The following is a 26,869-nucleotide window of genomic DNA, read 5'->3' as shown; positions in this document are numbered from 1 at the left end:
AGAACAAATATTTGATTACATATTGAAGGGGGAATCACCTAAGTCTCTGAGTGATACGATATGCCAAGTATGGCCACGAAGATGGGAAAATTCAATAAAGTGAAATGAAGCAGGTCTAAGATTCATGCCTTCCTTGTAGGAAGGAGCAGTATGTCATATTTACAGTATATCATATTTGTAGTATATCATATTTACCCCCTTTCTATCACTTAACTTTTGATTTGTGAATTAACATTCCCATTCGGTGTGATATCAAGAGGGTCTGTGCACTTAGCAAATGCTGGAGCAAAGAAGAACATGGAGGAGCAGCCTCCACATTAATAGATATAAAGAAATCAGAACCACAATCACAGAGTTCTTCATATTGATTTCTTTATATCTATTAATGTGGAGGACCTTTCCTCCATCTGTGTATGTGTGCATGTGTGTGTGTTTAAGCAGGATCTCACTATGTAGCCCAGGCTTGGCATGAAGTTATGATCATTCTGCCTCAGCTTCCCAAAGGATCGAGATTACAAGCATGCAGCTCCATATCTGTCCCCCACCTTTTCATTTTTTCTAACCAAGGCTTATCTATTCCTGAACAGTTTAAGACCTCTTCCTTCCAGTCAGGATGTCAGGTTTGAGTTTTGTTTTAATGATGTACACATATTTGTGTAAAATGGAATTTAAATTGAAATCGCTGAGGATACAAAAAAATAGTCTCCCACCAATCTCGGTGCTTCAAAGTCAGATGCTGTCTAGCTGTGTGGCACAAAAAGGTTATGGCCATATTTGTTACCTTAGGTGAAATTAAATATTCTTCCCTTTCAGGAAATCATAGCCAGAAAAGTGGAACTGTAGCCAAATGCACTGGCAAATTTGGGTGGCAGGTGGATGACTAACAAGGCCAGTGACGTCCTTGTGGATGAAGGATTTGGTTCTACACCTGAACATGGAAATAGAATCTGTATATGTACCTACTAACTGCCTGCTCTCCTCTCTGTGGGAATCACCAATTTGGGGGAACTTCCACTGGCTTGAGCTCTTTGTCTGTTTTGCGGGCCATGTATGGGACATCACTAACTGTGATCTGAAGAATGCTTCTGTAATTCAGTTTTTTTGCTCAGAAACCTTGTGAGAACATTGGATCAGGATTGAAGTTCCTTTAGTGTAAACTTCATGATCAAAGCTGCAACTCTGTGAATCATGGTAAAACTCAGCCCCCATGAAAGAACTTTCATTAGGAAATCCCACCCAGTCACTTCTTTTTCATATATTTTGAAAGGAAAGTACCAATCACAAACTGAGGCAGCTCAATAATCTGTGGCCTTTCTGTTGTCAAGACCCAGCCAGGGATGTGATTGATGATGTGGGCAAAAAGTCTCCCATTGGATTCATCACTTTTCAAACCAGGGCCACAGGGGACAAACAAATATAGTAATTAATCAGCATAAAGGAAATCTAAGAATGCCCTGGAATCCAGAAGCAGCACTGGAGGCTGAGGCTCTGGAGGATGAGCATCAACCTGGTAAGCTCAAATTCCAGATGACTTAGAAAGGTAGCCTTATTTCTCTGCAGCACTGAAATCACACCAGGGTTTGACAAATCCCTTTATATCCCACACCAAAAGTGGATTCCTAAACACCACCCCTTTGAAGGAAATTTAAAGATAGTTCTTTTTTGAGTGTGATCACACATCAAAGCAGAGATGACATTTCTCTTGTTCTTAAGTGAACTGTTATTAGCCTACAAACTAAATCTGGAGAGGGTCTTACAGGAGAAATTAACATTTCATTTTCAGAAGGCAAGAAAAGATATGACAGCTTTGGTGGCCAGGTAGCTTGACTGTCCAGAGGTAGGTGCAGCATAGATCTCTTTTATTACCAAGGCCTGCCAGGACTGCATAAAACACATTTTAAGTTAATGCTAGGGGAATCTGGAAGACTTCATCCTTACTCTAATGGAGTTGAACCCTAATGTTATAGCAGCCAATTGTGTGGGATACTGTCTCCTCAGAAAAGTATGTATCATCAGGATGTGATTGGCCTATTTTCAAAGAAAGGTATTAGCATGACATCATGCCACACGACTTGAGACAAACAGTCTTAATTCACCATCTCATTTTTCCTGTTGATCACATCTTAATAATGTTCTGTATTCAAATGTAGCAAGCTAGTAATTTCCAGTTTGGCCTACTAGTGAGAAAATACCATAGGCAGAATTGTCTCTCTCCCCAAATCTGTATCTTGTGCATGACATTATTTGGAGCTCAGCTCTATTCAGAGGTATATAGGTAATAATGAAGTCATTAGTATAGGCCTTCATCCAACGTGACTGGTATCCTTATAGGAAGAGACGAGAGGAGGCATTCTGATGTAGCCACTTGCTGAAGAAAGATGATGTGAAGGTAGAGGGAGAATCCAGTCATGGGGGTACAGGGCTGTAATCTCAGCTACTCAGGAAGAGAAGGAAGGAGGATTGCAAGTACAAGGCCAACCCAGCAAAGTTAGCCTGATCAGATCTCAAAAACAAAATTCAAAATATGAGGGCCAGGGTGTGGTTCCAGTGGTAGGGTGCTAGCCAGCACTGAGGTCTGAGTTCAAGCCTTCCCTTCACACACACACACACACACACACACACACACACACACACTGGATCATGCCATGAGAACTTCCCCTCATAGCCCTGAGAATAAATTAACCCTGCTGACATGTTGATGTTGGATTTCAAGCCTCTCACAGTATGACAATCCATTTCTATGACTTCAGCCAGCCACTTGTGGCACAGTAACTAATACAAAAGAAGGAACAATGGATTTGGAATTGGCTTCTAAGGGACTGTGACTGTAAGACTAGGAATTGGACATGACTCTCCCTTCCCCTCCAGAACCCTCTGCAGTAACAAAGGGTCCACTTAACCACTTAAGTTAGTATCTAATTGTCTCAATAACACTGTTGTCATGACAATGGCATATAACAGTTGAGTTCTCAAAGTTTGGATCTAAACAAGCTAAAATCTCCATAGGGTATTTTCTTTAACTTAAGAATGAACGAAGCAAAGTGCATGCATGCAAACACAGGCACTGTCTCTAGAAAACATCAGAAAAGACTTGCATTGTCAAACTCAAACCTGCATGTTATAAAGGAAAAGACATTTGTTACAGTCATCCATCAATTCACTCAACGACATTTACTCATTCTGTTGGCATTTACTGAGTGACTACAATGTGCCAAACACAGAAAGAACTTTTAGGGAAGATATGAGAGAAAGCTTGAGATAGCCTTAATGTTTGCGTGGGAAAATGGCCTGTTCAGCTGGGAGAAGTAAGGGAGGGCTGAATGTTATAGGGACAGCTTATGATTTCTATGCCTCAGGATGGGATATGGGTCTCAGTATCTGGGAGAGGCTCAGTGGATATTCATTTGAATAAGTGGATGAAGAAATGAAGAAAACAAAATTCAAAAGAGAGTATCCTGCAATTGTGAACTATTAAAATATTCCAGTTGTAAAAGTAACATCTGCATTCACTAATATTTATGCTGCATATAATCTATTCTTGGCACTGAAGTCTTCATATAGAATATTCTCAAAGGCCTTTGCTGTAGTGGCACGTAGTCCCACTTTGCAGATAAAGTACAATTGCAACTTTAGAGGTGAGGTAAACTTCCTATGGTTATACAGAAGCAAATCAAATATGTGTTTGGGACCAACTCTGTCCACATGTGAAGTTATCTGCCTAACTTTGCTGTCTGCTCTCTTAACCTTCATTGTTTTAAATGTGTTGATGGTACTGGGATTTGACGTTATGGCCTTATACTTGTTGGGTAGATACTATCACTTGAGCCACACCTCCAGCTCTTCTTGCTCTGTATATTTTTAAAATAGAGATTTGCTTTTTACTCTCCCTTTCTTCGCAATTCCTGCAGTAGCTAAGATGACAGACTGATGCCAACATGTCTAGCTACTGGTTGAGATGAGGGCCTCACAAACTTTTTTGTCTAGGTTTGTCCTCTAATTTTGATCCTTCTGATCTCAGCCTCCCAAGTAGTTAGGAAAATAGATATGATTCACCATGCCCAGGTGCCTATGCTTTTGATGCTGGGGTCTACCAATGGAAGAAAGGAGGAGCCAGCGTAAGAACAAAAGTCCAAATCAATAATTAGCTGCTTGTTTATATTTTCTTAAATGGTTTTCATTAATTTCCATAACTAAAAAAGACCTGTTTTTTTCTCATTCTCTTGGAAAATCAACTGGCAAGTTTTATTCAACCTTAACAAAATAAAGTAAAAAGTCAAAAATCATACGATCAACAACCTGTGACATTTTCTTCTAGGATCGCAGTCTGGCTCTCAACAGTGCTTTACTTGGCAGGATCTTAATACCAATTCCAGAAAATGTCAAGGAACGTCATTGGTTTGAATTTACATAATTGATAAAGTAGAAGATCGATGCATGCTAGTCAACCAGAGGTCTTGAACTTCAGATGTGAGTTAATTGGGGTTAAATGGTGTCATCTCTTGACAGGGAGTAATGCTTCAGCCTGGCTTGGTGGAACAATGCAAATCGTGGCTGTATTCCTGACGGAAGAAGGGATTTATCTTAGACTAAAGAGAAAAGGGTGGTAGGATAACAGGCTCTTAAAGTAAAAACTCCAGCAAAGCCATTTGATCTTCCTTCCTGATGGTGGGTTTGTAAGAATAAAGGAGAAAGCCAAGCACCAGTGGCTCATGCCTGTAATCTTAGCTACTCAGGAGGCTGAGATCGGAAGATCATGGGCATTTCCAAGCCAGCTTGGGCAAGAAAGTCTGTGATACTCTTAATTCCAGTTAACCACCAAAAAGCCAGAGGTGGAGCTGTAGTTCAAGTGATAAAACACTAGCCATGAGCACCAAAGTTCAGAGACAGTGCCAGAGCCCTGAGCTCAAGCCCTAGGATTGGCACAACAAAAAGAGAAAGGAGAAATTGTAGATTAAGTTGCCGAGAATTTCAGGTATATGTGCTAAGGAATGAGAGGAAAGGTACCAAGTATCTGATAGGAGCAGATTCATGTTTTAAGACATAACACAAAACTTCCCTGCAGCGGCTTTCCATGTATCCTGAACTTGACCTGCAGTCATCACGTGGTTCAAGAAGCTTTTTCTTGGTCTGTTTATGCATTGAGTCAGCACTGAGACTGCTCTGGTGCTGAGGGGCTGACAAGATGAAATAGGATGTTTCCTTTCAATAAAGGATGGAAGCCAGGAGCTGGTGGTTCATGCCTGTAATTCTAGCTATTCAGGAGTCTGAGATCTAAGGATTAAGGTTCAAAACTTGCCAGGGAAGAAAACTCTGTGAGAGTCTTATCTCCAATGAATCAGTAAAAAGCCAGAAGTGGTAGAGTACCAGCCTTGAGCAATAAAAGCCAAGAGGGAGCATGAGGTTCTGAATTCAAGCTCTCGTATCCAAATAAATAAATGAATAATAACTGATGAAGATCCAAAGAGTGTGATCATAGTAAGGCAGCAAGCTAGCAGAATCCAGCAGCAGGCTATGCTCTGGCTTAGCTTGAACAGGTGAGTTAGAGGCTACTTTACAGAGAAGGAGTTCAAGGAATGAGGATGTTACCATCACCCAGAATATGAGGAGTAGGTTATTCGATCCAAGAGGTTAGCCTGGCGAGTACAGTGAGTGTCGGAACTTTCACCTTGTTCAGTGTGCCCGGAGAGAATGGTCTGTCTCACAGAGCCTTGGGCTTTCTCCTTTCCTTGCTTAGTCTGTGTCACAGGTATGAGTCTGTCACGTGATTGTTTTGTAATGGTAGCCTCTGCAGGATGAATGGTGGAGGAGAACAGGAATTCTAACTGCCTGGTCTTCTCCTGATTCTCAGAAGTTACCACTGTGACTGGCTTCTAGATTGTTCTTGTCTGGGAGTTGAGGAAATGCATGAATGTGTTTGCAAGGTTGATGTAATATGTGCTGTGATGCTGGTCATTGTCAGAACACACAGGGCCTTGAGGGCAAACTTGTATGCACTCAAGGGATGTTTGTTGAAGGAATGGGTGAAGGAAGGACTGAATAAATTATTTTTAAAAGAATTGAAATTCAGCTCCAAATCATGTCACCCACAGTGAGGAGACTTGGAAGGATGTTAAAGAGGGTACAGGCAGGCATAGCTTCATTTCTCCAGTGAATTCTTTATCAACAGCCAATGATAGGAGATTCCTGGTGAGCTGCCTCTCAGTGATCTGAAGACCAAGGCATTGTAGGCTTCTTTTGGAGATTAGAATGGTTACTTTATGTTTTGAAATATCTTGGAGCTCTTTCTCCAAGGAAATTGCTAGAGATTAATCCACAGAATACTGCAGAAATTAAAAAACACACACACACACACACACACACACACACACACAGAAGAGCCAGTTGTAGGTAGTGCATCCCTGTAAACTTAGCTACTCAGGGGGCTGAGATCTGAGGATTGTAGTTCAAAGCCAGTCCAGGCAGGAAAGTTGGTTTGACTTTTATCTACAATTAACCACCCTCCAAAAAAGTAAATGGAGCTGTGGCTCAAACTTGTATGGTGGTAGCCTTGAATGATAAAGCTCAGGGACAGAGTACAGGCCCTGAGTTCAAGCCCCACATGACCCATCGCTCCGCCAAAACAAACAAACCAAAACAAAGCCCAAACCACAATATTCATGCTAGAATGAACTTTTCTTGTCACTGAATATGTATTTGCTAGTAAAACAGTACACCTGCCAGTGTGAAGCAACAAGAAGTTCATAAACTAGATAGAGGATCAGCGACAAGCACTTGTAGAACAGAGACAGGCCACTGTTTGTCTGTAGAAAGCCATGAGCTGAGAAGCTTTGTCATAAGATAAAGCATTGAAAATATTTTTTTTAATTTCATGCCTGGTGAAGGGTATGTAAGCTTGGAATTTCAGTCTCTTTCAATAAAGTTTTATTGGGACACAAGCCTACAGGTTTTTTCTGTGTTGTCTACTGTCTTGCTACTAGCGCAGAATTGAATAGTTGCTACCATGTAGTCTGAAACAAGAATGGAAAATAGTTACTTTCTGGCTCTTTTTGGACAGTGGTGCTGAGTGCTGCTCAGAATTGCAAGTCAACTGGGCTACTTAATACTGGCATGAATTTTGGTGGCTGTCCCTTTAAGAACAGCTCCCTGCTCCCAATCAACAATTTCCAGCAAATTAATATGTGATTGCACTGGGGGGGGAATTTCATTTCCTACTTCTCAAAACCAGTGCCTTGCCAATGGTGATTGATTGGGCCTTTGATGAGGAAGTGAGGGGGAAGGAAATGCAAAGGGAATTGAGGGCCAAGCCGCACAATATGAGTTTAGGGAGGGAAGCCCGTCTCTTGTCCTGAAAGTGTGGACAGGTCATGTCCACCATCAGCCCCCCCCTCCTGCCATCTCCCCTCCGCCAGACCTCCTAGTTAGTGAGCCAGGGGGCCTGGAAATGATCTTACGGATTCCTTCCAGGAATTCTGTAAGTTCCAAGTCACTGTTTGTGCTAGGAACTCTGAGTTCTCCTAGTAGATATGCATTTTACAAAGAAAGCACTGATTGCCCCCAGATATGTTTGATTATTTACACATGTGTGTGTTAACAAGCAGTGCACGGTGATAAAATGTAGGCTGGAATTTCCTCTCTGCAGGAAGGATGGGAATGGTGAATGTTTTTTTGTTTGGGGGGGATGCTTTTTTGTCCCTTAACTAGAGACAACTGGGTAAAGAAAAAGCAAAACGTACAACTTTTGGGATAGGGGTGGATTTTCAGAGGACAATTGCAAGACAGAGTTAGAAAGACTCACTCCTAGCCAGGAGCTGATGGCTCATGCCTGTAATCCTAACTACTCAGATTTGAGGATCGTGGTTGAAAGCCAGCCCTTCCAGGAATGTTTGTGAGACTTATCTCCAATGAACCACCAGAAAACCAGAAGTGGCGCTGTGGCTTAAGTGGTAAAGCACTCGCCTTGAGCTGAAGAGCTGAGGGACAGCATCCAGGCCCAGAGTTCAGGCCCCATGACCAAGAACAACAACAAAAAAGCCTCACTCCACATCACTTTTCCTATGACTTAAAGATGCCAATACCAGCTGGGTACTGATGGTTCACGTCTGTAATCCTAACTACTCAGGTGGCTGAGAACCCAAGCATCATGTTTTAAGGCCAGGTTGGTCAGAAAAGTTCATGAGACTCTTATCTCCCAATGAAATACCCACCCACTCATTCCCCCAAAAAAGATAAAAACCAAAAGTGGAGATGTGGCTCAAGTGGGTGGTAGCCTTGAGCAAAAAAGAAAAAAACAACAACTCAAGGACAATGCCTGGGCACTCAGGTCAAGCCCCAAGACCGACAAAAAATAAATAAATAAATAAAAATAAATTTAAAAAAAGAATTCCAGTACCCTTTTGTCTTAGTTCTGTGATTCTTCCACCTCCTATTGTGTTTTCAAAAAGAATATTAGCCAGGATTCCAGCACCACCTCAAGTCCCCAACCTGATCACCCAAGCACTTCCTGCTGGTTTCATGGAGTCTGTAAGTGATCTGAGGGTTCATTGTTCTTTCTAGCACAGACTGTTGGTGGAACATAGGCCAGGTGCTTGCAAAATACCGGTGCAGAAGTGACGGTTCCAGTTGTTAAATCAGAATACAATGTGATTTTTGCTGAAATGAAGTAATTACAGGGAGAGAGAAGAAAAGTCAAATGATATAAAAACAGGTCCTTTCAGACTGTCGAAGCACTAATGTGTTCTCTGATGCGTGTGAATTACTGGGTTCTGCTTATGCCATAGCACACATTTCCGCTAATTTAAGGGGTGGAGGTTTATGTTCTTTTGGCTCACGTTCTTAGCCCTAAATTTGGGTGAAGAGGCTCCTCTCATAGGTCCTCAAACATTTCTCGGACTCATTATTCCAAATCAACATATCTTCTGTATTAATATTTTAGTTTGAAATCTGCAAGTGCATTACATCCCCCCCTAGCCCCGCCTCGTTTACATGAAGCTAATGGGCTCTGTTCAGGTCTGTGTGTTCTTGAACAAATTGCTCCAACTTTCAGAGGCTGTCTCTATGTGTTTAGGACAAGGGTAAGAACAGAATAGGACTTTTGGCTTTTGTCATCTGACATGGAGATGCAAGCCACCTCCATCCTGTCTTTTTCCTCTGTGTCCTTTGAGTTTAGGGAATCTATTCTTGCCTACTGAGTGGGTAAAGAGGCCCCTCTCATTTCATTGTTAGTCTCACTGTTAACTGTTTTATCACATCTCTTTTGCTCCTTTTTTATTTTTCTTTTGGAAGTACTGATATTAAAGTTTGAACTCAAGCTTGGCATCTGGAACTTTCTACTTCAGACTTTTGGAGATGCTGAATTCTGGATGAATGCCAGTTTTCTATTGTCCCTTGGAACATAATCTCGCAATCCTTGAGAATCAGATTAAAAATCAGGAGAATGCTGAAAGGATTGATATTGATCAAGATATATTGTCTTCATAAATGACTTTGTTAAATGGCAACTTCTTTATACAACTATTTAAAGATAATAATTTTAAAAATAGCTGGGAGCTGGTGATTTACACCTGTAGCCCTAGCTACTCAGGAGATTGAGATCTGAGGATAGTGGTTTGAAGCCAGCCCCAGCAGGAAAGTCCAGAGAAACTCTTATCTCCAATTAACAACTCCAAAACCAAAAGTGGTGCTGTGGCTCAAGTAGTAGAGCTCTAGGCTTGAGCACAAAGAGGTTCAGGGACAGTGCTCAGTGCTCAGGCCCTTAGTTCAAGCCTCATAACTCTCTCTCTCTCTGTCTCTGTCTCTGTCTTTGTTTCTCACACACACAATAATAATTTAAAAAGTCAATATCAAAATCATATTCTCCCTGAAGCCATTTCTGACTTTCTGTAGAGAATTGTCACCACTTCTTTTTGTTTTTTTTTTGTCGGTCATGGGGCTTGAACCCTGGGCCTGGGCACTGTCCCTCAGCTCTTCAGCTCAAGACTAGCACCCTACCGCTTGAGCCACAGCACCACTTCCTTTTCTTTGTTTTTTTTTTGTTTTGCTTATGTGGAGCTGAGGTATCGAACCCAGGGCCTCATGCATGTGAGGCAAGCACTCTACCACTGAGCCAACCTCTCAGCCCCTGGCCACACCTTTTTTTTTTTTTTTTTATCAAATTGTAACTCTGTTTCTCTTCAAGGCACAAAAAATATTTTATTTTATTTATTTTATTTTATTTTATTTTTTGGTGTCCAGTTGTGGGCCTGAACTCTGGGCCTGGGCGCTGTCCCTCAGCTCTTCAGCTCAAGGCTAGCGCTTTACCACTTGAGCCACAGCACCACTTCCGGCTTTTTTCCTTTTTGCTTATGTGGTGCTGGGGAATCGAACCCAGGGTCTCATGCATGCAAGGCAAGCGCTCTACCACTGAGCCATCTTCCCAGCCCACAAAAAAATATTTTAATATTTATCTCCTCACATATCTCTCTCCTTTGCTGAATGTTAGCTTTGTGAGTGTGAGACTATACTTCACCATCTAAATCTTCCTTTTGTACTGGGCTCAAAACCTGGCCCAGAGAATGATACAATATAATCAGTGAATGACTAAAAAGTCTAGCTTTTCAATGCCTTTTTTTTTTGCTTGATTGCAAGCATTCATTCCACAAAAGAAGTATGGTCTCCCTGTGACATTGAAATGGTATTTTATTGAAGTTGCAGCCAGTTGAGAAATATACAAAGTGAGTAACATCTGCATTTTGATGTGTCTACATCTGTAATAAATTGTCATTTATGATGATCAAAAAGAAGAGGGGGCCAGTTAAGGAGTTTATGTTTTAAGACAGACTATAAAAATAACCAGTATTGTGAAGCTGCCGTTTTAATTTTATCTCAGCTCTGACAAAGAGTTCTCAAGACTCGCCCTTCTAAAGAGAGCTGATATGCTCTCCAAACAGATCTTCAACTCCTTGCATTTCTAAGCCTTTGATTTGAGTTCTCAGTAAATACCAAACGATAAGAATATTAGTTGATGATATTTGTGAGGTATGAGAAATGCTCTTTTCATCTATTTTTTTTTCATTTTCAGGGATTTAATATGTATCAGTATTCCAATGCTTCATGTCAAGTATGTTTTTTTAAATAATTTTAAGAATTTAAGTCACCTCTAGTCTATAAACATTTACTGTGTGCCTGCTCTATCTCAGGCTTTCTATTGGGTGTTGTTTATTCTGAACTTCTGAGGTGAAGACTGAAAGAAATAAGATTTTAATAATAATCATAGTAAAAGTAGCATGTTTAATGTTCAGGGCAGGATTGACTTCAAAACCAGGTTTGGGAAAAAAAAAATCCCTGGTGGATTTTGAGCTGGGCTTTGAAGGCTGAATAGGAGTTGACCATTATCTAGGGAGAAGAAACGCATTGAAGGATTTTTGTTTTATATTTTTGTAAAATAATATTGTGACTGTTTCCAATTCAGACAAGAGTAAGGGTATTGCAGAGTAGAGAGGAAGGAGAGATAGAGGAAATGATGTGATTTAAAACAACAAAACACAGATTTCACTTCTGGCTTTTTTTTTCCTTGGCTGCAGATTCATTTGTCTTTGAGGCTGCAGGAAAAAATACTTGGTGAGGGCCGCTTTGATGTGCATGAATTATTCATCATTAAGAAGTCAGACGGCTGACACGAGACTTTGTTCATGCTCTGGAGGCTGGAATGCCCCTTGGAGCAGCAGCGTGCTTTGCTTCAGTATCATGCCCTGAGTGCTGGGCATCTTCGTGTGGGCAAGACCACGGTCAGATTTTCTCCAACAGATGTGAGAAGCGGGCATGCCAAGCCTTCCTTCCTGTCGTTTTGCTCTAATGTTCTCTTTCTTTCTTTCTTCTTTTTGCATGAAACTCCTTGTTTTTGGACACACACACACACACACACACACTGTGCCAGTCCACACACACACACACACACACACACACACTGTGCCAGTCCCGATTGCTGGCTGCTGGCTTCATTAAAAGCCCCACATCCAGAGTGATGCAGACGCGTACCACCTCGCCCATTAGCGCGCTTGCTCTGACACAGGCGGCCTGACCTGGGAGCAGTCCCGGCTAACAGGATGTCTCATTAAAACAGCTTTCACCAGATCATTTTCCCCGCCGTTTAAGAGTCCCCAGCGCGGGTGTGGGACCCGGGAGTCCCCTGTCTCCACCTGCACCCGACTCCTCTGGGGGGGGGGCGAGGCCAGCGAGGAGCCCCTGATAGGTGCTTTGTCATGACGTCATGAATCCACTGATCCAATGACAGATCCGTAGTAGGTTTGGAGGCGGGGCTTTGCCCCTCTCTGCTTGCCTGCCTCTCTACATGGCAGCCGCAAAGAGAGCTGCTTTCCTTCACCTTGGTGCTCAGCTCTCCGCACAGGCCCAACGTGATGGGATCGCCCTGAATCCACAGGAATCCTTCGTCCTCGTAAGGTGATTTTCTCACGTGTTTGGTCACAGTCGTGGAAGATGGACTAATACATACATACACCATTCCAGTCATCTGGTAACGTTTTTATCCAAGCTGCAAGGAGGAAATTTGATGATAAGAAGATTGGTGGTGGCTGTCACTCTTATTAAAACTGGCATTTTCTGAAGACTTAGCTCAATGCCATGCCCTGGACTAATTACTGTATTTGCATATCTCATTTGATTCTATTCACAGCCCTATGAAGAAGGCATTCTATCTGTTCTCATTTCACAAACGTGCAAAGAGAAGTTTCAGCTAGTTTAGTAGGGAATGTCAGCTAGACTTTGATTCCCAGATCAGAAGGGAGAAATGATGGTAATTTGGGCTAGGAGAATGCACAGAGAGGTAGGAATGATTTTGCAAGACGTTTATGGTTTATAACAAAGAAAACAGGGTCATTTTGTGTTGAAATGGAATTTAATTTAGTAGCTGATAATTAAGTACCAAGGTCTCAGTGCTATGAGGCACTGTGCAAACATTTAAGTATATTCATGACCATCATACCATTTCTGCTATGAGGTAATAAGTGAGGAAATCTGTAAGCAAATGAACACAGGACAGTTGAGCAAAATGATGTTACACTGACACTTATTTTTTTAGTGAGTCATACAAATATTAATAGCCAACACAGATTCTCTCACCATACACTTAGTGTAGGCCTACAATTGTGATACTTCTGTGTCTAGCTCTTTAGTCTTGGAGACTTGATGTAATAAATGCCATTCTAATTCCTAAATTGCTGATGATGGACAGATGGGAAACAGAGGGAGAATAAGTAGTTCTTGCAAGATCACAGAGCTAGACATGTACTCAGAGAACAAACATGCACCAGCAATTACTTCTATTTGTCCGGGAGAATTGTGGGGTCCACTTTTGGAATGATTCCTGTGAAGAAACAGAATTTGAAATTCGAGGAAAATAGAAACAGTCACCAAGTGAAGCAAAACTCAAAGTTGAGGTGATTTCTCTCTCTCTCTCTCTCTCTACCTCTACTTGCTAGGAATCCATGGATTCACTAGCTCTAAAGCTAGTGACTTAGATTACTCTGGAAAAATTAATGTTTAGTTAATTGTTAAAATTTACATAAAGTTTTCATTTTCCATTGTGTAAAACTCAAATCAAGGTAAACATATGTGTTGCCTGAAACATGTATCATTTATTCATAATAATATGATCAAAATCCTTTCTTCTAGCTTTTTCTTTTTTGAACTTTATATTATATCGTCATTGTCTGAAATCATTCTACTGTGAAAAAGTAAACTGGTGCTGGCTCCCGCTCTCTAGTACTTGTTGGCCAACCTTTTGTCAAGCTCTCTCCCTCCTACTCTTCTTGGTTGCTGGTGACTATCATTCATCATTCTTCTTTCAGCTTCCACAAGAGCAACTCTTGTAGACTCTACATCTGAGGAAGATCATGTGATATTTGCCTTCTTGTATGTAGCTTATTCCACTTAGTGCACTCTCTTTGAGTTCCATGCCTGTTACCATAAGAGATGGGATTTCATCCTTTTGTGGCTGAACAGTATTCCATTGTATCCCCATCTTGCCACTTTTATTGATTCATCCATTCATTTTATTTCTTGACTATTGATTTGGATACTGATTGTATAACTTAGGTTCATCTGTAAAGAAGTGCATAGAAATCTTCACCTGACCATGCTGTACTGAGTGAGAAATGTGGGAAAGCAGGTATCAGCCTTGGTAAAGTCTGGCTGAGATGTAGTAAATATTTAATAAATGTCGGTCCCAGATGTTGTAATGAACTACCTTCTGCCCCCTATATCACTTGAAAATGACCATCTGCTCTCAACTCCATCATGGATTTATTGGGGGGGAAACAGAAAGCCACTTCATTCAAGGTGATGACATGTTGAGAGACAACCAACATATGCTTTATTGCCACAGAGTTAGACTTGATCCACTGATCCTGATTGAGAATAACTCTGAATCTAGTTCTCCGGGGGAGTTCCCTTTGCAATAAGCCAAATCCATCATTGCACCTGCCTTGAACGAAAATGTGTTTCTTTTATAGTTGTTTTTGCTTTGCCAAATCCTCCTTTATTTCTTCCCATCCTTCTCTTGTTCCCTTCCTTCCCTCCCACAAGTGCTGCTTTTAAGATATCCCTAGATGAACATAGGACAACCTACTTGCCAATCTTCCTTGCTGTTCATATTGTGAATGTCATAGGGAGTAAGGCCTGGACCAGATAAGGATGTGGAACATCCCTTGCATCTTCAGATTCAGGACAAGGGTCCATTTGTTAGATGACAATTTTAATGTGATGTTCCCTGTTTGCATTTGTCCTATGGCAGCCAACAGGACCTTTATTGATGAGGTCATTGCACATCCATTTTACGGATAAAAGGAGAAGGGTTTACTCAGTGGAAAGACTGTGCTGAAGTCGCATGGCTTAACACAGGGGAACTGTATGACATTGCCTATTCACCTAGTGGCCAGAGGTCCTCTCTGGTGAGACCATCCCACCATTACAGTTCAAGTGTTCTTTTTTTTTCATTTTCTTGTCTGAAGTTCTCTGGGATTAACTAGATCAGATTTGTAACACAACAATCATGTTGTCTACCTTCCAGGACCTTGGAAGACCAGAGGAAGGTCTTTTCGACCATCAGTATTCTGTCCTGTCTCTAAGGGCTGTCAGCCAGAGATGGCCAGGTAAGCGATGGAGCTTTAAAAGGTTAATTACCATTAATCATGATGAGAAGGTGGCTTATTATCAATTCATAAATTCAGAATAAATTTATTTTGCTGACAAGCAAAATGTCCCAGTTGCCCTGTGGACCTGGTTCCTATTCTGAAAAAATTCTATTATCATCTTGATAATTTAACTTTTTTTTTTTTGTAGATCATGGGCTTTGTATAAACTGCTGTCTCTTCCAACACACCATGTGGAGAAAGGCTTAATTAAATTCATAACGTTGGATAAATTATTCCACATTTATCAAAAACCTTTAGGATTATGTGTGTTTGAGTATCTCTGCAGATACAGATGCACAGTCATATGACTATAAATAAAGATGCGTATTAGTTGCTAGCTGACACCTTTCAACTGTGTTCTACAGGTGATTTGTAGATGAATCGTATTGCAATACTTCTCCAAAACTCCTCATGGATGATGCTTTAACAAACATTATCCTAAGCTTTTAAGGCTGCAACCTGCAAAATTCAATCTAGCTAGAATTCACGTTACAAAGGTATTATTAAAAATATAGGCATGGAGGTACATACCTATAACCTTAGCTACTCCTAGGAGACAGAGAATGTTAAGATTGCATTTCCAAGACAGATATGACAAAAAGTTAGCAAGATCTCATCTCAAAAGCAAGTTGGATGTGGTGACACATTCCTATAATTCAAGGTATGGAAGGCATAGTTATGAGAGCTGAAATCTAAGACCGGCCCTGGGAAGAAACACAGATCTCATCCAAAACATAGAAGAAAATATGGCTGAGGGTGCCTAGAAAGTAAACTTAGAACTCCAGTACTACCAAAGCAAACAAAAATTTATCTTTTAGTATCTCAATGGATTTATGAATGCTTGCATGTTTATGAAAAGAACTATGAGCCAAAATAATGCCATCCAAAATATTTAAAACCATATTAACAACCAATAGGCATCACTTTAATTCCCAGTTTCATGTCAGGTATTATACTTCTACTCAGTCTACAAGTATTAGAACCTGCCTACCTCCACAGATGTACCATTCAATTTTCTGTAATTAATCTATTTTATACATATAACCATCCTAATGATTCCTTTTCTCTAAATAACCCTGATACATGCCATTCATAATAATAAATGGTATAATTACGTGGTGGAAAGAGATTTAAAATTACGTCCTACCAAGCAGCCATGGTCTTTTCCTTGGTACTGTGACCCAGCCTTCATTTCTGATGGGTCTGGGCTACTCTGATCCTGCATTGATTGGATTGTAGTTTTCCACTGTCTCCAAGTAGAGAACATGGTAGCATGAGGAGATGCCCTAAAGGAATCTCTGTATCCCAGACATTTTCTTCCTGCCTTTATTGTGTGGTATTGTTCCACATCCCCCTGGGTGGTCTCTATCAATCTCTCTAATCAACACAGTAAGTCCTTTTTCTGCCAGCGGAGTCAGAGTCATGAAGAGCCCAAGGCAATCCTCCATTCTTGACTAATAAGATCATTGTTGTGTCGTTTTGTGGTTGGAATCATTTCTTCCTTTGGAAATAAGGCCTATAGGACAGTAGATTACAAGACCATGAGAACAAAGAGGAATACTCAAGTGGAAAGACAGAGGCCTATACCTGTTTACTTGAAAATACCAATGTAAAATCTACTCTGGCAATTAAGGAGCAGGTCATTTATGTCAGCAAAGGCTTCAGTATGGTGTTCTTTCTTGTGGTCTCTCAGTTGTCATGATTGTTTAGTCCCTACTCCATGATCTTTCATCTGGCTTTAGGAATACATAGTGTCCTCTTCTTTTTAGTACAAAAGGGGACAGAATAACATCTCTGTAAGAACGCTGAAATCTTTCCAAATCAGCTATCAGTCTTCCTCTTGTATATAAATGATGGCTTTGGTGGCAGGGTAAGCTCTCGCACTGGGGTTTTTTCACTACGCCCTGAGGGGAAATGACTAGCTATTGCAGCTCGTATCTGTATGCTTATATAATTAGAATACATCTTAACATTATCAGCACAAAATACAAAATTATAGCTGTGATGTTTCTTCTATTTTACCCATCTAGGGATGGAAAAACCTATTATTCACCTGTCCCAGATTTCAGAATAAATTGGTCCTCCCCAGTTCTACCATCTATTCTACCTTCTCTGGTTCCATGCCAATAGGAATGAAATCTTTCCCTTCAACTTCTAACCTAAATTTGCACCCACTTATGCACCTGGTAGAAGTTATACACCTGTTAAGTATAAACTTGTTAAGTATGTGTTAACTATTAAGTACTATTAAGCATTGCTATGGTATGAATTGAATATATTTCCAAAGAGTCCATGAGCTGAAACTTTAGACCCCAAGGTAGCAGTGTTAAATGGTTGAGCCTTTAGGAGACCGGGCTTAGTGGGAAGAGATTAGTTGGAATAAACCTCAGAAAGTTTAATGGTAGTCTCATGGAGGAAGTCTGGTTCCATAAGAGTGAATTACTTTAGTTTTTCTACAAGTGATTAACCAATTTTGCCAGCACCATTTACTTCAGAGGCTGTCTTTCTTCCATTCTATTTTTTAGCTTCCTTATTGAAGATTAGATGGCTATAGGTCTGTGGGTTCATTTCTGGGTTTTCAATTTTATTCCTTTGGTCCTGAGGTCTGTTCTTGTGCCAGTACCAAGCTGTTTTGATTACTATGGTTTTGTAGTAGAGTTTGAAATTTGGTATTGATATCCCTCCAACACTGTTCTTTCTGTTAAGGAGTGTTTTGTTATTCGGGGTCTTTTATTGTTGCATATGAATTTTTGGATTGCCTCTTCTATTTCCTTGAAGAATGATGTTGGAATATTGATAGGTATTGCATTGTTTGTAGATAGCCTTAGGAAGTATTGCCATTTTCACGATGTTGATATCACTCTGCACCAGAATCAACTCCAAATGGATGAAAGACCTCAGAGTCAAAGCAGATACCCTGAAAACATTACAAGAAGGAATAGGAGAAATCCTAGGTCTCCTTGGCACAGGCCAAAATTTTCTTATAAAGACCAGAAACACAACAAATTTAAAGAAAGGTTGGACAAATGGGAATGCATGAAGTTGCAGAGCTTCTGCATGGCAAAGGACATAGCTAGCAAGATCAATGGAAAGCCCACAGATTGGGAGAAGATCTTCACTAGCCATAAAACAGACAAGGGTCTCATCTCTAAAATATACCTGGAATTCAAAAAATTAAATCCCTCAACAATAAATCCTCAAAGAAACGACTGCCCAATAAATAAGTGGGCTAAAACTTCTCTGAAGAGGAAAGAAGGATGGCCAATAGACACATGAAGAAATGCTCAAGTTCTCTAGGCATAAAAGAAATGCAAATCAAAACAACATTGAGATACCTCCTCACCCCAGTTAGAATGGGGTGATTATCGAGATTATCTTGACGATCAAGAACTCTAATAACAACAGATGCTGGAGGGGATGTGGACAGAAGGGAACCTTACTGCATTGTTGGTGGGAGTGTAAACTTTTTCAACCACTTTGGAAAGTAGTAGGGAGTTTACTCAAAAGACTCCACATAGAGCTCTCCTATGACCTAGCAATCCCTTTTTGGGCATTTACCTGAATGATCACAAACAAGACCATACTAAAGCTACCAACACAACAAAGTTCTCAGCCTCATGTACTTTGCTATAAGCATCACAAATGGATTAATCTAAGCACCTCAAAAGCATTACTTTGACACTGCAGTGAGGGCACTTAGATATGGAACAGGTGAGATGGTAAGAGGGAAAGTCCCAGAATACGATGTTGTTGGCACTCATTCTGATGCTGGCATCTGATGTTTTTTGAAGCCCATTTTTCCAGGTGTTTTCAGAGTATTGCCCTGATTTGATTTGGCAGAAGACCTTGTTTAAGTCTGCAATAACAACACGTGTCCTTTCCTAGTGTTGGCTCACCAGCTAGGACCATCTTTACTTCCTGTGGGGACACAGGTGCTGGTTCTAAGTAATCCTTCTCAAAAGAGTGGACCAGGCTGTCATCTTTTGGAAGGAAAATGCATTCCCCAGGAATGATATGGAGTTGTGAAGATTCCTGGAGTCTCAGTTCCAACACTCGTTTCATTATTCCTTTACTTTGCAATGGCGGGAAAGTCTCCTTTCTCTTTCTTTGTGGTACTGCCCGAAGTCTTGAACATGGTAGGCAGGCCTTCTGCCATTGTGCTATGTTCCCATCCTGAGTCTGTTTTCTCTGTGATGAGATTTTGGTGTCTCTGATCGATACAACATAGTCGAGTATTTGATCTCTTAAATGAAATTCTTTGAAATTCTATGTTATGTGCCTGCCTCCAAATTAAGTGAAAAGATATTTTGAATATCTTTCCTTTATTAGGGCAAGCATATGCGGGCTAAGTATAGTACTTGTCTTATGAGTAAGGCCTTGGGATTTAATCCCCAGCACTGGGGTGGGGGGGAAGAGAGAGAGAGAGAGAAAGAGAGAGGGGGGCTATTCAAAGAACAACCTAAGAAGATAATGGACTAGTGTTATCTATATGATATAGATTTATATAGCTACTGAAACGTTTTTGAAAAATTTTCAATATGGGAAAATGGATATCAGATATTCTTCAAAGAAAGAAAATCTGTAGGATTATATATACATAATACTTACAGATGGGCAAAATTATAAATGAAATCAAGGCAGAGAAATAGAATTTGCCAAATATAAACAGCTACTTCTAAGAGGTGAGACTATGTGTGCTTTTGTTTCCTTTTCTCAATTGTCTTCAGATTTCTTAAAGTGATTGTCTATTCTCACTGGGAACAAAAAAAGTGTACTCTTTTCAAAGAATTGATGTTACATGTGAATTGGGTATGATTTTGCATCATATTAGCAAAAGGCCTATCATTTAAGCTGTTCTGTATCATTCCTTTGAGATCAAGCTCATGTCAGAATTGTATTCCACATGCTAAGAAAGTCAGTGTGTGCCGATCATGTGTGTATGCATCTGTATTTATTTTAGTCACTCATGACACTGATTTCCTGGAAGAAGCTGTGAAATCTCGTGCTGCCAAAAGGATCTGGTAAAAGACTATGATATTGATCAGGTTGTTTTCATTCTCTCTAAAGTGAGAGAAATGTGTGTTAAAACATCAGTGACCTCAATTTTAAAAATTCATTCTTGAAAACACATTTCTCAATATAATTGCATTAAAATCATAATTTTTTCTGCCCCAGTTCCTTTACTCTTAGAAAATTAACAGCAATTAGTGAACTGTTACCTGAAATTGCTCACAGGCATTGACCACTTGGTGGCTGTATACTGTGATAAGATTCACACACCAGCTTCCACTCCTGTCTCTGGACACAACTCCAATCCCAGCATGTTTCTACAGGAAGTCAGTCACATCTGATAAGGGCATCCATGTGCAAGAGAGAATCTGAGGGAGATATTAGGGTCAAAGCAGAATCTTGCTTTGTAAGCCCGTTTCTTAATTTAATATATTCCTTTAAATTCATTCCTTGTGCTGAGGGGGGAAAAAAGAAGATTTATTCGGAAGAAGCTGCTAAGGTAATAAGAAAATATAAATCTTCTGGCTGATTGTGGAGCTTTCTAAATGATGCAGAGAGAGAAGCAGAGAGTCTAGGTGTCCAGGTGAGCTAGGAAATCAGGACATCCCAGCAGCCTCGGTTCCCTGGTTCCTCTACAGAAGCACCATAGATCTCTAAACCTTGTTTTGCCCACCTGTACAGGAAGCAAGTGGCTTCTATTATTTCAGGGTGTGGAGACGCCCAAAGAAATGGTGTCCTAAAAAGCATCTTATGCAACTATAATATGGTATCTGTGCTAAGATCAACTATCCTGCCTAAAGCCTAGAAAGGAAAGCCTTTTAAGGTAATGGTAAACAGAAAGATGTAGTGGGTCATATTCAACTTTTTATACCTGAACTGACTCATTTGGAAAGCAGTTTTCCATGGGTATGGAACATCTAGCCCACTGAATTTCTAACAGAGGTAGTAAACATCTGGCTGTGCATTGCATAAGACCTTCAAGATGGATGGACACATATGCTTCTTTTGTACTTCTTGTTGCCTGAACACATCTGTCCTGTTTGTATTGGCCATCCTTTGTATCGCCCATGAAGGATGTTGTAAATATCCAAATGGCCTTTGCAAAGAAAGAAAAAGTTTCCCACCTCTTATAGAACATTGACAGGTGATGGGCTTTTATCTCCTTGGTGCCTCTTGCTGTTTCTGAGGGTCTAAATTTCACCATTCCCATCCATAAATGCGAAACATCTCACTTTGAAACCAATGCATTGATGAGCTTAGTCCAACTTGCTTCTCAGTGGGCATCCAGTTACTGGAATGCACCTCTCACAGCTCTATTTCCAAACCTGGGAAATGATGCTTCCCCAACCTGCATCTCCTTCTTTGTATCCATAAGCTCATATTCTCTTCTGTTATTCATCAGAAAAGGTGGGAGGAAAGGACAGAGTTTGCACTTTCAGTTCTCACTCTGCTGCAGACCTTCCTGAAGCTTATTCTCTTCTTCTATCAAACAACCCAGCAGCATTGACTTATAGACTAAGCAATTCAAAGGTGCAGTTATTAAGTATTTGTAAGAGAAGTTTACTACAGATAGGATTTATACAGGCTGAAGAGGCCTAAAGTATCAGGAAAAGTCTTCCACTTCCTGTATAGGCAGAGAAAGCCTTCCATTTGTTTGTTTTTTTTGCATAAGTGAGGTTTGAATTCAGTGCCTCACTCTTGTTAGGCAAGAGATCTATCCCTTGAGCCATGCTTCCGATACTTAAAGGAGTTTAATTGTTATTATAAAGGTGACGAACAGTTACAAAAGCCAGGGAATGAGTACATTTGTTTTTGGACGATGTCACCCTCTCCTCACTTTCTCCCAGTTTTTCCTCCCATCTCCACCCATAGTGCATTTTCAACATAGTGTCTAGTGAGCACCACTGCTGCATTTGTTTAAGTTTTGTTCCTCCATTTCTGTGCCCCCTCATCCTCCCAAAGACAGATAAACAAACAAAACAAAGAAAACTTAACACAACAAAAAAGAAACACCATCTTGTTTCCATTTCCTAGTCTTCTTTTCAATAAATATCATTTTATATGATCAGATGCATGTAGGTACATTGACTTAGTGTTACTTTTTCCTAGGAGTATCCTCCTTTAGTCCCCCTTTGTGTGAATGCCTAGAATCCTGTATAATTTATCACGTCCCAGTGTATTTTAGATCTAGCTTCTGCATATGAGAGAAAACATGTGCCTTTTGTGTATCTGACCCTGGCTTACCTCACTTAACATGATTTTCTCTAGGTCCATCCATTTCCCTACAAATGACATAATCTTATTCTTTCTAATGGTTATATAAAATACCATTGTGTATAGGTACCATGTTTTTTTGTTTTTTGATCCACTCATCTATTGTAGGGCATTTGGGTTGTTTCCATGACTTGGCTATTGTGAATAGTGAGGTAATGAACATGGATGTGTCCTCTAATACTTTTCAACCTTATTTTGCTTTCCAGATAAGAATGTATGCTTTTGACCAGGGATAAACTTGGACCACATTCTTCCTATCTTCTGCTCTTGTATCGTTGGAATGACAGAGTGCTACCGGTGCTCCATTTCATTCATTCATATTCCTTTCCCTCAATAAAACTTTATTGTCTCTTTTCAGTGGTTCAAAATTTCTGCTAAGCATGGGGTAGGGAATGCCTTAGCCTCAATCTCTACTTTTAGAATTATCATAGACTTGGGGCTGGGAAGGTTGCTCAGTGGTAGAGCACTTGCCTTGCATGCATGAGGCCCTGGGTTCAATTCCTCAGCACCACATAAGCCAAAAGAAAAAAAAAAGCCGGAAGTGGTGCTGTGGCTCAAGTGGTAGAGCGCTAGCCTTGAGCTGAAGAGCTGAGGGACAGTGCCCAGGCCCAGAATTCAGGCCCCACAACCAGATACCCCCCCAAAAAATTATCATAGACTCATAAACTCAGCCATAGGCAATTACAGACATACATAATAAGTTTCTGGCTAGGGTGAGCACAGGCTTCAAACAGAAAAAAAAAGTGTGTCTCTTTTGCAGTGGTTTGAGAAACACTACCATTAGGAGGTGGTCCTTAAGTGAATACTCTTAGATGTATTGTAGAGAACAGTAGAACATAAGCAGAGTCAGAAAATGATACTGAAGATCTGATAATGCATTGTGATGGCCTGGCAAGTAGTGAAGATTCTTTAAGTAAAGCCACCATATGTTAGAGATAGAGATTGAAAATTATTGTATCTGCAATTATTTGCTGAAGTAACAGATCCTCTAAAGTTCCCATTTCTGAGGGAAACATTGCCCTCCCCTGAACATTAGTGTATTTCTCTGAGGAAAATACTAGAAGACTCTAGAGACAATGAAGCCTCCAAAGGGAATGTGGATTCTTAGAAGCATGCTGGGTGCAGAATAACATGGTATGAAACTCAGAGTCAGTGAAGCAGGAAGGTCACTTCACTGTGTAACCCCTATGCTTGGAAAGATTATTTAGAAGCATCCCTTGGGTTTTGAGTGTAATTTTGTTCAACCTTTATTTAAAAATCCACCTCTATGATGACCAATTTTTACTAGCCCCTTAGGTGATAACTTAAGACAGATTTCTCTGTATCATTTTATAACAATTTATGTCTCCAGCTCATTCATCTCATTTTATTTCTCATATCCATAAAAGGAATCTGAAGTTCTTATCAGTGAAGAAATGGAAAATCAGACACATGGAAGGAAGGGGCAGACTCTGCTGCCTCTGGCTGCTTGTGGCTCTGCCTGGAATGCTACCTCTAAGAGGCAACAGAACCTTGGCCTTCTGGATAATTCTAACAGCAGCTCCTAATTCTTCTATTTAAAGGCTAATGACCACTATGGAAATCAATATGGAGAGTCCTCAAAACAATAACAACCACCACCACCACAAGAACAACAAACTAAACATAGCGTTACCCTATGGTGCTGCGGTAACACTCCTGAACATTTATCTAAAGGACTGTAAGTCAAGATACAACAAAGACATCTGTATACCCATGCTCAGGGCTGTACAGTTCACAATAGCTAAGTCCAGTTGCCCCACACAACACATGAGTGGATCAATAAAAATCTCTCTCTCTCTCTCTCTCTCTCTCTCTCACACACACACACACACACAATCTTATGCAACCATCAGGAAGAATGAAATTATGTCCTTTGGAGGGACATGAATGATCTGGAAAATACTGAGCCAAGTAAGCTAAGTCTAGCAAGACAAAGAACATATTTTATCATTCACATGTAAATCTCAGATCACATATACAACCTCCTATATAATTATACATAGAGGCACATGTTTATTTAACTAAGTAATAGTTAGCTAAACTCTATATGGGAGTTAACTAAGTTATAGTTAGTTAACTAAGTTTAGTTAACTAGGTTATAGTTAAAGTAAACTGTGTATTGGAGTGAATCTGCATGCTATAAACCTTTCAATTAATTAACAGAGTTTAAAAAAATAAGTATCAGAAGCTGACGTGGAGATTATAGGATGATGGATAGTGGGAAGGAATGGATGAATTAAAATGGGAGCCAGGGACAAATACATCAAGAATGCTCAATAAAGAAGTAGGGGAATGTCAAATGAATCTGGGAGAGGGAACAGATAGGATGGGGAGGAATGATGGAAGAGATCACTCTGAACAGGAAGCACTGTATCCTTTGATGGTCAGGTTAAATAGTAACACCTTGAACAATCTTCTGAGGTTCAGAAGGAAATTAAGTTTAAAAGGAATTTCTAAAGTCGGATGTCATGGTGCACGCCTATAATCCTAGCTACTCAGGAGGCTGAGATCTGAGTATAATGGTTCAAAGCTAGCCAGGTCACAAAAGTCCATGAGACTCTTACCACCAATTAACCACCAAAAAACTGGAAGTGGTGCTGTGGCTCAAAGTGATAGAGTGTTATCTTTGAGCTAGAAAAGCTTAGGGACAACATCCAGGCCCTGAGTTCAAACCACGTGACCAACAATAACAACAAAAAGAATTTCAAAGAACCAGCTTGCTCATCTACAAAATGGAGATACACAATGGATTATTGTTATCTACTTCAAATGGAAGTAAATAACTCTAAAACAAAATCTCTCAGTGATTACCTGAATGGAAAGGTGTTCCTAACCCACATTTCCTGCTCTACTTTTCTCTATAGCTTACCATTTCTGCTACATTGATCCAGTTCCAAAATTTTTCAGTTACTAATTCCAAGAAGACCAGCTCACACAACTCCAAGAATTTATGCAAATTTTCCAACCCAAGGTGACCCCAGAACGCACCTACTTTAACCAGTGTTTATTTGTAGAGATTATTCTGTGCTTTCTGCACGTGCATGCCATTTAACTCTGAATTCATCACCATCACAAGATCTCTGAGGAAACATATATCCAGGTATGGGAATGTCAAAGAACCAAATGAAGAAAAAACTAAATTTCCCATCATTTTGTGATTTCCCATTAATGGAAGAAATGCTCCTTTTTCATTGTCGATGAAGTCCTAGATATAAGTCAGTCACCATATGATGAAGTTCCAGATATAAGTCAGTCAGCATATGAATGTCCTTGTAACACCAACTTGAGGGCACATATTTAAGTAGAAAAAAGAAAAAAAAAGACATTGGTGCCGAGTTCTAAGAACTTGAGAAGGTAGAAAATAAATGCAAGATACTAGGTTTTTTTTTTCCCCAGCCAGTAAAAGGTAGCTCAAGGCTGAATTTTCAAACTCTTTCAACTCTGGCTAAATATAACTCAGAGGTTTGTATTACTATACACTCATATTACATTTATCCACAGGATGAGGGTCACATACTAAGTGCTTTTGCAAACACTAAACAAAAAGGTCCCAGGCCATGAATTTCTTCTCTTTTCAGCATGTTTGTGCAATATTTCTTATATTGTAACTAGCAGTGATAGTTCTATTAAATTCATTTTCTGGCTTGGTGGTCTATCTAGCCCAAATATGATCCCATCATCTGCACAGAGGCAGATTTCTGCTGGACAGCCTCCAAATTAGGCCAACAGACTCCCTTGTTTATACTTTCTTTCAAACTCATTCATACATGAGCAACACACTCTCATCCATTGGAGGGCAGGAACCCAGCAATTCACTCTGCAGAAGATAAAGAAAAATGAAGCTAATATTTCTCTTTGTTAAGGCCATATTTATGGCCACACCACAACTAGGCTCCTTCATAACCACAGTCAGATGGATGCAGCCAATGGATGCATTTTGTTCTGAGTGCCCACCAATAAATCTTTTGCTCTACTCTGTATCAGGAAAAAAAAATTACATCTAGCAAGCCTAGGTAAATTATATGCCACCACTCCAGTTTTGTCTACTAATTTTTTAATGTACATGAAATATTCAGGCTGATTTGTGAGGCATGAAATACCTTTCATGAATCCATCCTGACACCTCCCTCACTGAAAATACATTTCTAAAGGCTGCCCAATCCATCTGGGCTTGAAGTTTGCTAACTAGATTAAAGATCCACTGGCTGAAACTGATGGAAAGATGGAGTGAGCCAAAGAGGCCCTCTTACGGGTTTTCCACTAGGCTTTTACCTCTTTGCTGTGTTTTCTTCTTCTTCTTTTCTTCTTCTTCTTCTTCTTCTTCTTCTTCTTCTTCTTCTTCTTCTTCTTCTTCTTCTTCTTCTTCTTCTTCTTCTTCT

Source organism: Dipodomys ordii, unplaced genomic scaffold (genome assembly GCF_000151885.1).
Source record: "Dipodomys ordii isolate 6190 unplaced genomic scaffold, Dord_2.0 Scaffold18, whole genome shotgun sequence".
Taxonomy (NCBI): domain Eukaryota; kingdom Metazoa; phylum Chordata; class Mammalia; order Rodentia; family Heteromyidae; genus Dipodomys; species Dipodomys ordii.
The sequence above is the reverse complement of the archived record's forward strand: the minus strand, read 5'-3'. Positions refer to the sequence as shown.